A 12,034-nucleotide genomic window follows, 5' to 3' on the forward strand; every position below is an offset into this window, starting at 1 on the left:
TTTTCTTCACGAATCCAACGGTGTCCTCAGAAATTTGAAATTCGCAAAACTAAAGATGTTACAGCAATTTCAAACACACCTTGATTTGTTTAGCATTATTCGGATATTAATTATGCGATTTTGAGCTTGTTTTTTGAAGAAAAAACATAGGAGTTGCACTAATCCGAATTTTTTGCCATAATCTTCAATACTGTATACTCAACTCGAAAAATTTTTTCGCATCAAAAATTGCAAATTTTCATAAGGGGTTAGCCTTTGCTAAAAAAATGCAAAAAAAATAAAATGTGAAATTTTAAGTAATTTTGTTAATTGTTCGAATCTTCTTCGAATTTCGAATTGCGGAATGCTGGAAAATTTTCGAAATTCGAAAAAATTAAGGAGTTACAGCGTTTTTGGTCTTGAAAATGACCTTGAATTTTTACGTCCAAAAAAATTTGGTTTTAGCAATGTTTTTCACAGAAAACTTTACAGTATTGCTTCATCCAGCACCTCTACGGAAAGAGATTTTCTTCACGAATCCAACGGTGTCCTCAGAATTTTGAAATTCGCAAAACTAAAGATGTTACAGCAATTTCAAACACACCTTGATTTTTTTAGCATTATTCGGATATTAATTATGCGATTTTGAGCATGTTTTTTGAAGAAGAAACATAGGAGTTGCACTAATCCGAATTTTTTGCCATAATCTTCAATACTGTATACTCAACTCGAAAAATTAGCGGATTAGCCTTTGCTAAAAAAAATGCAAAAAAAAATAAAATGTGAAATTTTAAGTAATTTTGTTAATTGTTCGAATCTTCTTCGAATTTCCAATTGCGGAATGCTGGAAAATTTTCGAAATTCGAAAAAATTAAGGAGTTACAGCGTTTTTGGTCTTGAAAATGACCTTGAATTTTTACGTCCAAAAAAATTTGGTTTTAGCAATGTTTTTCACAGAAAACTTTACAGTATTGCTTCATCCAGCACCTCTACGGAAAGAGATTTTCTTCACGAATCCAACGGTGTCCTCAGAATTTTGAAATTCGCAAAACTAAAGATGTTACAGCAATTTCAAACACACCTTGATTTTTTTAGCATTATTCGGATATTAATTATGCGATTTTGAGCATGTTTTTTGAAGAAAAAACATAGGAGTTGCACTAATCCGAATTTTTTGCCATAATCTTCAATACTGTATACTCAACTCGAAAAATTTTTTCGCATCAAAAATTGCAAATTTTCATAAGGGGTTAGCCTCTGCCAAAAAAATGCAAAAAAAATAAAATGTGAAATTTTAAGTAATTTTGTTAATTGTTCGAATCTTCTTCGAATTTCGAATTGCGGAATGCTGGAAAATTTTCGAAATTCGAAAAAATTAAGGAGTTACAGCGTTTTTGGTCTTGAAAATGACCTTGAATTTTTACGTCCAAAAAAATTTGGTTTTAGCAATGTTTTTCACAGAAAACTTTACAGTATTGCTTCATCCAGCACCTCTACGGAAAGAGATTTTCTTCACGAATCCAACGGTGTCCTCAGAATTTTGAAATTCGCAAAACTAAAGATGTTACAGCAATTTCAAACACACCTTGATTTTTTTAGCATTATTCGGATATTAATTATGCGATTTTGAGCTTGTTTTTTGAAGAAAAAACATAGGAGTTGCACTAATCCGAATTTTTTGCCATAATCTTCAATACTGTATACTCAACTCGAAAAATTTTTTCGCATCAAAAATTGCAAATTTTCATAAGGGGTTAGCCTCTGCCAAAAAAATGCAAAAAAAATAAAATGTGAAATTTTAAGTAATTTTGTTAATTGTTCGAATCTTCTTCGAATTTCGAATTGCGGAATGCTGGAAAATTTTCGAAATTCGAAAAAATTAAGGAGTTACAGCGTTTTTGGTCTTGAAAATGACCTTGAATTTTTACGTCCAAAAAAATTTGGTTTTAGCAATGTTTTTCACAGAAAACTTTACAGTATTGCTTCATCCAGCACCTCTACGGAAAGAGATTTTCTTCACGAATCCAACGGTGTCCTCAGAATTTTGAAATTCGCAAAACTAAAGATGTTACAGCAATTTCAAACACACCTTGATTTTTTTAGCATTATTCGGATATTAATTATGCGATTTTGAGCTTGTTTTTTGAAGAAAAAACATAGGAGTTGCACTAATCCGAATTTTTTGCCATAATCTTCAATACTGTATACTCAACTCGAAAAATTTTTTCGCATCAAAAATTGCAAATTTTCATAAGGGGTTAGCCTCTGCCAAAAAAATGCAAAAAAAATAAAATGTGAAATTTTAAGTAATTTTGTTAATTGTTCGAATCTTCTTCGAATTTCGAATTGCGGAATGCTGGAAAATTTTCGAAATTCGAAAAAATTAAGGAGTTACAGCGTTTTTGGTCTTGAAAATGACCTTGAATTTTTACGTCCAAAAAAATTTGGTTTTAGCAATGTTTTTCACAGAAAACTTTACAGTATTGCTTCATCCAGCACCTCTACGGAAAGAGATTTTCTTCACGAATCCAACGGTGTCCTCAGAATTTTGAAATTCGCAAAACTAAAGATGTTACAGCAATTTCAAACACACCTTGATTTTTTTAGCATTATTCGGATATTAATTATGCGATTTTGAGCTTGTTTTTTGAAGAAAAAACATAGGAGTTACACTAATCCGAATTTTTTGCCATAATCTTCAATACTGTATACTCAACTCGAAAAATTTTTTCGCATCAAAAATTGCAAATTTTCATAAGGGGTTAGCCTTTGCTAAAAAAATGCAAAAAAAATAAAATGTGAAATTTTAAGTAATTTTGTTAATTGTTCGAATCTTCTTCGAATTTCGAATTGCGGAATGCTGGAAAATTTTCGAAATTCGAAAAAATTAAGGAGTTACAGCGTTTTTGGTCTTGAAAATGACCTTGACCTTCCTTTGCTAAAAAAATGCAAAAAAAAATAAAATGTGAAATTTTAAGTAATTTTGTTAATTGTTCGAATCTTCTTCGAATTTCGAATTGCGGAATGCTGGAAAATTTTCGAAATTCGGAAAAATTAAGGAGTTACAGCGTTTTTGGTCTTGAAAATGACCTTGAATTTTTACGTCCAAAAAAATTTGGTTTTAGCAATGTTTTTCACAGAAAACTTTACAGTATTGCTTCATCCAGCACCTCTACGGAAAGAGATTTTCTTCACGAATCCAACGGTGTCCTCAGAATTTTGGAATTCGCAAAACTAAAGATGTTACAGCAATTTCAAACACACCTTGATTTTTTTTAGCATTATTCGGATATTAATTATGCGATTTTGAGCATGTTTTTTGAAGAAAAAACATAGGAGTTGCACTAATCCGAATTTTTTGCCATAATCTTCAATACTGTATACTCAACTCGAAAAATTTTTTCGCATCAAAAATTGCAAATTTTCATAAGGGGTTAGCCTTTGCTAAAAAAATGCAAAAAAAAATAAAATGTGAAATTTTAAGTAATTTTGTTAATTGTTCGAATCTTCTTCGAATTTCGAATTGCGGAATGCTGGAAAATTTTCGAAATTCGAAAAAATTAAGGAGTTACAGCGTTTTTGGTCTTGAAAATGACCTTGAATTTTTACGTCCAAAAAAATTTGGTTTTAGCAATGTTTTTCACAGAAAACTTTACAGTATTGCTTCATCCAGCACCTCTACGGAAAGAGATTTTCTTCACGAATCCAACGGTGTCCTCAGAATTTTGAAATTCGCAAAACTAAAGATGTTACAGCAATTTCAAACACACCTTGATTTTTTTAGCATTATTCGGATTTGAGCATGTTTTTTGAAGAAAAAACATAGGAGTTGCACTAATCCGAATTTTTTGCCATAATCTTCAATACTGTATACTCAACTCGAAAAATTTTTTCGCATCAAAAATTGCAAATTTTCATAAGGGGTTAGCCTTTGCTAAAAAATGCAAAAAAAATAAAATGTGAAATTTTAAGTAATTTTGTTAATTGTTCGAATCTTCTTCGAATTTCGAATTGCGGAATGCTGGAAAATTTTCGAAATTCGAAAAAATTAAGGAGTTACAGCGTTTTTGGTCTTGAAAATGACCTTGAATTTTTACGTCCAAAAAAATTTGGTTTTAGCAATGTTTTTCACAGAAAACTTTACAGTATTGCTTCATCCAGCACCTCTACGGAAAGAGATTTTCTTCACGAATCCAACGGTGTCCTCAGAATTTTGAAATTCGCAAAACTAAAGATGTTACAGCAATTTCAAACACACCTTGATTTTTTTAGCATTATTCGGATATTAATTATGCGATTTTGAGCTTGTTTTTTGAAGAAAAAACATAGGAGTTGCACTAATCCGAATTTTTTGCCATAATCTTCAATACTGTATACTCAACTCGAAAAATTTTTTCGCATCAAAAATTGCAAATTTTCATAAGGGGTTAGCCTCTGCCAAAAAAATGCAAAAAAAATAAAATGTGAAATTTTAAGTAATTTTGTTAATTGTTCGAATCTTCTTCGAATTTCGAATTGCGGAATGCTGGAAAATTTTCGAAATTCGAAAAAATTAAGGAGTTACAGCGTTTTTGGTCTTGAAAATGACCTTGAATTTTTACGTCCAAAAAAATTTGGTTTTAGCAATGTTTTTCACAGAAAACTTTACAGTATTGCTTCATCCAGCACCTCTACGGAAAGAGATTTTCTTCACGAATCCAACGGTGTCCTCAGAATTTTGAAATTCGCAAAACTAAAGATGTTACAGCAATTTCAAACACACCTTGATTTTTTTAGCATTATTCGGATATTAATTATGCGATTTTGAGCTTGTTTTTTGAAGAAAAAACATAGGAGTTGCACTAATCCGAATTTTTTGCCATAATCTTCAATACTGTATACTCAACTCGAAAAATTTTTTCGCATCAAAAATTGCAAATTTTCATAAGGGGTTAGCCTCTGCCAAAAAAATGCAAAAAAAATAAAATGTGAAATTTTAAGTAATTTTGTTAATTGTTCGAATCTTCTTCGAATTTCGAATTGCGGAATGCTGGAAAATTTTCGAAATTCGAAAAAATTAAGGAGTTACAGCGTTTTTGGTCTTGAAAATGACCTTGAATTTTTACGTCCAAAAAAATTTGGTTTTAGCAATGTTTTTCACAGAAAACTTTACAGTATTGCTTCATCCAGCACCTCTACGGAAAGAGATTTTCTTCACGAATCCAACGGTGTCCTCAGAATTTTGAAATTCGCAAAACTAAAGATGTTACAGCAATTTCAAACACACCTTGATTTTTTTAGCATTATTCGGATATTAATTATGCGATTTTGAGCTTGTTTTTTGAAGAAAAAACATAGGAGTTGCACTAATCCGAATTTTTTGCCATAATCTTCAATACTGTATACTCAACTCGAAAAATTTTTTCGCATCAAAAATTGCAAATTTTCATAAGGGGTTAGCCTCTGCCAAAAAAATGCAAAAAAAATAAAATGTGAAATTTTAAGTAATTTTGTTAATTGTTCGAATCTTCTTCGAATTTCGAATTGCGGAATGCTGGAAAATTTTCGAAATTCGAAAAAATTAAGGAGTTACAGCGTTTTTGGTCTTGAAAATGACCTTGAATTTTTACGTCCAAAAAAATTTGGTTTTAGCAATGTTTTTCACAGAAAACTTTACAGTATTGCTTCATCCAGCACCTCTACGGAAAGAGATTTTCTTCACGAATCCAACGGTGTCCTCAGAATTTTGAAATTCGCAAAACTAAAGATGTTACAGCAATTTCAAACACACCTTGATTTTTTTAGCATTATTCGGATATTAATTATGCGATTTTGAGCTTGTTTTTTGAAGAAAAAACATAGGAGTTGCACTAATCCGAATTTTTTGCCATAATCTTCAATACTGTATACTCAACTCGAAAAATTTTTTCGCATCAAAAATTGCAAATTTTCATAAGGGGTTAGCCTCTGCCAAAAAAATGCAAAAAAAATAAAATGTGAAATTTTAAGTAATTTTGTTAATTGTTCGAATCTTCTTCGAATTTCGAATTGCGGAATGCTGGAAAATTTTCGAAATTCGAAAAAATTAAGGAGTTACAGCGTTTTTGGTCTTGAAAATGACCTTGAATTTTTACGTCCAAAAAAATTTGGTTTTAGCAATGTTTTTCACAGAAAACTTTACAGTATTGCTTCATCCAGCACCTCTACGGAAAGAGATTTTCTTCACGAATCCAACGGTGTCCTCAGAATTTTGAAATTCGCAAAACTAAAGATGTTACAGCAATTTCAAACACACCTTGATTTTTTTAGCATTATTCGGATATTAATTATGCGATTTTGAGCATGTTTTTTGAAGAAGAAACATAGGAGTTGCACTAATCCGAATTTTTTGCCATAATCTTCAATACTGTATACTCAACTCGAAAAATTAGCGGATTAGCCTTTGCTAAAAAAAATGCAAAAAAAAATAAAATGTGAAATTTTAAGTAATTTTGTTAATTGTTCGAATCTTCTTCGAATTTCCAATTGCGGAATGCTGGAAAATTTTCGAAATTCGAAAAAATTAAGGAGTTACAGCGTTTTTGGTCTTGAAAATGACCTTGAATTTTTACGTCCAAAAAAATTTGGTTTTAGCAATGTTTTTCACAGAAAACTTTACAGTATTGCTTCATCCAGCACCTCTACGGAAAGAGATTTTCTTCACGAATCCAACGGTGTCCTCAGAATTTTGAAATTCGCAAAACTAAAGATGTTACAGCAATTTCAAACACACCTTGATTTTTTTAGCATTATTCGGATATTAATTATGCGATTTTGAGCATGTTTTTTGAAGAAAAAACATAGGAGTTGCACTAATCCGAATTTTTTGCCATAATCTTCAATACTGTATACTCAACTCGAAAAATTTTTTCGCATCAAAAATTGCAAATTTTCATAAGGGGTTAGCCTTTGCTAAAAAATGCAAAAAAAATAAAATGTGAAATTTTAAGTAATTTTGTTAATTGTTCGAATCTTCTTCGAATTTCGAATTGCGGAATGCTGGAAAATTTTCGAAATTCGAAAAAATTAAGGAGTTACAGCGTTTTTGGTCTTGAAAATGACCTTGAATTTTTACGTCCAAAAAAATTTGGTTTTAGCAATGTTTTTCACAGAAAACTTTACAGTATTGCTTCATCCAGCACCTCTACGGAAAGAGATTTTCTTCACGAATCCAACGGTGTCCTCAGAATTTTGAAATTCGCAAAACTAAAGATGTTACAGCAATTTCAAACACACCTTGATTTTTTTAGCATTATTCGGATTTGAGCATGTTTTTTGAAGAAAAAACATAGGAGTTGCACTAATCCGAATTTTTTGCCATAATCTTCAATACTGTATACTCAACTCGAAAAATTTTTTCGCATCAAAAATTGCAAATTTTCATAAGGGGTTAGCCTTTGCTAAAAAATGCAAAAAAAATAAAATGTGAAATTTTAAGTAATTTTGTTAATTGTTCGAATCTTCTTCGAATTTCGAATTGCGGAATGCTGGAAAATTTTCGAAATTCGAAAAAATTAAGGAGTTACAGCGTTTTTGGTCTTGAAAATGACCTTGAATTTTTACGTCCAAAAAAATTTGGTTTTAGCAATGTTTTTCACAGAAAACTTTACAGTATTGCTTCATCCAGCACCTCTACGGAAAGAGATTTTCTTCACGAATCCAACGGTGTCCTCAGAATTTTGAAATTCGCAAAACTAAAGATGTTACAGCAATTTCAAACACACCTTGATTTTTTTTAGCATTATTCGGATATTAATTATGCGATTTTAAGCTTGTTTTTTGAAGAAAAAACATAGGAGTTGCACTAATCCGAATTTTTTGCCATAATCTTCAATACTGTATACTCAACTCGAAAAATTTTTTCGCATCAAAAATTGCAAATTTTCATAAGGGGTTAGCCTTTGCTAAAAAAATGCAAAAAAAATAAAATGTGAAATTTTAAGTAATTTTGTTAATTGTTCGAATCTTCTTCGAATTTCGAATTGCGGAATGCTGGAAAATTTTCGAAATTCGAAAAAATTAAGGAGTTACAGCGTTTTTGGTCTTGAAAATGACCTTGAATTTTTACGTCCAAAAAAATTTGGTTTTAGCAATGTTTTTCACAGAAAACTTTACAGTATTGCTTCATCCAGCACCTCTACGGAAAGAGATTTTCTTCACGAATCCAACGGTGTCCTCAGAATTTTGAAATTCGCAAAACTAAAGATGTTACAGCAATTTCAAACACACCTTGATTTTTTTAGCATTATTCGGATATTAATTATGCGATTTTGAGCATGTTTTTTGAAGAAAAAACATAGGAGTTGCACTAATCCGAATTTTTTGCCATAATCTTCAATACTGTATACTCAACTCGCATCAAAAATTGCAAATTTTCATAAGGGATTAGCCTTTGCTAAAAAAAATGCAAAAAAAATAAAATGTGAAATTTCAAGTAATTTTGTTAATTGTTCGAATCTTTGATGTTACAGCAATTTCAAACACACCTTGATTTTTTTTAGCATTATTCGGATATTAATTATGCGATTTTAAGCTTGTTTTTTGAAGAAAAAACATAGGAGTTGCACTTATCCGAATTTTTTGCCATATTCTTCAATACTGTATACTCAACTCGAAAAATTTTTTCGCATCAAAAATTGCAAATTTTCATTTTGCTAAAAAAAATGCAAAAAAAATAAAATGTGAAATTTTAAGTAATTTTGTTAATTGTTCGAATCTTCTTCGAATTTCCAATTGCGGAATGCTGGAAAATTTTCGAAATTCGAAAAAATTAAGGAGTTACAGCGTTTTTGGTCTTGAAAATGACCTTGAATTTTTACGTCCAAAAAAATTTGGTTTTAGCAATGTTTTTCACAGAAAACTTTACAGTATTGGTCTTGGTCTTGGTCTTGAAAACGACCTTGAATTTTTACGTCCAAAAAAATTTGGTTTTTCGAAACTTTACACTACTATGGAAAGAGATTTTCCTCACAACTCCAACGGGGTCTGAAACCTTGTGAAGTCTGCAAAACTACGGAGGTTACAGCAATTGCAAACTCACGATGGCTTTCTCTACCCTACATCACCACTGTGGTACCAGACCCATTGATAAGTATCGCGATCGACTCAGAATCACTTTCTGATTCGATTTATACCGAACGATTTAGACTCATATCGGTATTAAACCTGATATAGCTACCATATAAACCATGCTGGGATCTTGACTTCTTGAGCCCTTAGAGGGAGCAATTATTATCGAATTTAAATGAAATTTTGTACAACGGCTTGTCCCAAAACCATCAATATACGTGTCAAATATGGTATTATTGCCTTAAGCAACAGACCGTTATTGGTTTCAGTACCAAACCGTTATGGATTATTCCACCCCCAAGTGAACCAATAAAAAAACATTGCAAAGAACTTTAATCTAATTTTATTTCGATTATTTATGTTAATAATTACAAAAAGAAATGTTACATCGTAAACAACCTCAATTCTTTGTAATCAGCAATTGCTTCTATATCCATGGATTCTCAGAAGTGGTTTTCATATGAATACACCAACACATCATCGTTTTCCCCATAATTGACTACGATGTTTTTGATGTAGAATGTCAATACTCTTAAGAATGCAAGGAAATAGGAAAGAGTATTTTCTTCACGAAACCAATGGTGTCCTCCGAATTTTGAAATTCGCAAAACAAAGGAAGTTACAACAATTTCAATCTCACATTGATTTTTGTAGCATTTTTCGGATATTGATTATGCGATTTTGAGCGTGTTTTCTAAAGAAACAACTTGGGAGTTGCACTGGTCCAAATTATTTGCTTTAATCTTCAATACTGTGTTCTCAACTCGAAAAATTTTTTCGCATCAAAAATTGCAAATTTTCATAAGGGGTTAGCCTTTGCTAAAAAAATGCAAAAAAAATAAAATGTGAAATTTTAAGTAATTTTGTTAATTGTTCGAATCTTCTTCGAATTTCGAATTGCGGAATGCTGGAAAAATTTCGAAATTCGAAAAAATTAAGGAGTTACAGCGTTTTTGGTCTTGAAAACGACCTTGAATTTTTACGCCCAAAAAAGATTGGTTTTTGCAAAGTTCTTCACAGAACTTTTTTCAGTATTGCTTTATGTAGCACCTTTATGGAAAGAGATTTTCCTTACGACTCCAATGGGGTCTGAAACCTTGTGAAGTCTGCAAAACTAAGGAGGTTACAGCAATCGCAAATTTATGCTGCTTTTTTTAATTTTTGGGTATGAATTATGCGATTTTTAAGCAATACTCTTAAGTTTTCAAGGAAAAAGGAAATATTATTGTTTCGTCCAGCTTTATTACGGAAAGAGATTTTCTTCAGGAATCCAACTGTGTTCTCAGAATTTTGAAATTCCCAAAATCAAAGATGTTACAGCAATTTCGATCTCACCATGGTTTTTTTTTTTGGCATTTTTCGGATATTTATTATGCGATTTTGTACTTGTTTTCTGAAGTAAAAACTTGGGAGTTGCACTAATCCGAATTTTTATACTTAAACTTCAATACTGTGTACTCAACTCGAAAAAGTTTTTGGCATCAAAAATTCCAAATTTTCATAACGGGTTAGCCCATGCTAAAAAAATGCAAAAAAAATAAAATTTGAATTTTTAAGTAATTCTGTTTATTGTACGAATCGTCGTCGAATTTCGAACCGCAGAATGCTGGAAAATTTTCGAAATTCGGTGTAATAAAGGAGTTACAGCGTTTTTTGCTTTGAAAACGACCTTGAAATTTTAGGCTAAAAAAAGATTGGTTTTCGTGAAGTTCTTTACAGAAAACTTTCCAGTATTGCTTTATCTAGCACCACTATGGAAAGAGATTTTCCTCACGACTCCAATGAGGTCTGAAACATTTTGAAATCTGCAAAACTAAGGATTTTACAGCAATCTCAAACCACCATAGGATGGGGGGTATACTATTTAATTTCGTCATTCTGTTTGTGACAACTCGAAATAATCGTCTGAGACCCCATAAAGTATATATATTCTTGATCGTCGTGACATTTTATGCCGATCTAGCCATGTCCGTCCGTCTGTCTGTCGAAAGCACGCTAACTTCCGAAGGAGTACAGCTAGCCGCTTGAAATTTTGTACAAATACTTCTTATTAGTGTAAGTCGGTTGGTATTGTAAATGGGTCATATCGGTCCATGTTTTGACACAGCTGCCATATAAACCGATCTTGGGTCTTGACTTCTTGAGCCTCTAGAAGGCGCAATTCTTATCCGTTTGGAATGAAATTTTGCACGACGTGTTTTGTTATGATATCCAACAACTGTGCACAAGTATGGTTCAAATCGGTTCATAATCTGGTATAGCTGTCACATAAACCGATCTTGGGTCTTAATTTCTTGAGCCTCTAGAATGCGCAAATCTTATTCGATTTTATTGAAATTTTGCACGTAGTGTTTTGACATTACTTCCAACAACTACGCTACGTATGGTTTTAATCGGTCCATATTTTGATATAGCTGCCATATAACCGATCTGGGGTCTTGACTTCTTGAGCTTTAAGAGGGCGCAATTCACGTCCGATTTAACTGAAATTTGGCACGTAGTGTTTTGGTATTACTTTCAACACCTGTGCTAAGTATGATTCAAGTCGGTTCATAATCTGGTATAGCTGTCATATAAAGCGATCTTGGATCTTGACTTCTTTGACTTGACTTTTTTTGATTTTTAAGAAGATTGATTGATAAATGCATTAGCAAAGGCCTTAAAAGTGAAAATCTGTAGATGCATGTATATGGGAGCCATATCTAAATCTGAACAGATTTCTATGAAATTCATTAGGCATCCGAAGTGTTGTAAGTGAAACCATCGTGCCAAATGTTGTGAGAATCGGTTGACAAATTATTCAATTATTGAGTCATATTCAAAATTGGACGGAAATATATTTATTTTGTAGCTATACCTAAATGTGAGCCGATTTCAACCGAAATACGCACACATAGGAAAAATTATAGAAAAAAGTCATATTGAAAAAGATTGTACTTAAAGTACAATAGAATATAAATCTGACACA

General features: G+C 31.7%; 1 long non-coding RNA gene across 1 annotated transcript; it reads right to left on the reverse strand.

The window, feature by feature from the left end:
* Positions 1 to 9,394: 9,394 nt before the first annotated feature.
* Positions 9,395 to 10,451, reverse strand: LOC131996850 (uncharacterized). Its single transcript, XR_009398041.1, has 2 exons — positions 10,314 to 10,451; positions 9,395 to 9,885 (listed from the first exon to the last, which is right to left on the reverse strand). It is a non-coding gene; the product is annotated as an uncharacterized LOC131996850 (long non-coding RNA).
* Between the last annotated feature and the right edge of the window lie 1,583 nt (positions 10,452 to 12,034).

The sequence above is a fragment of the Stomoxys calcitrans genome, chromosome 4 (genome assembly GCF_963082655.1).
Source record: "Stomoxys calcitrans chromosome 4, idStoCalc2.1, whole genome shotgun sequence".
In the NCBI taxonomy this organism is placed as follows: Eukaryota; Metazoa; Arthropoda; class Insecta; order Diptera; family Muscidae; genus Stomoxys; species Stomoxys calcitrans.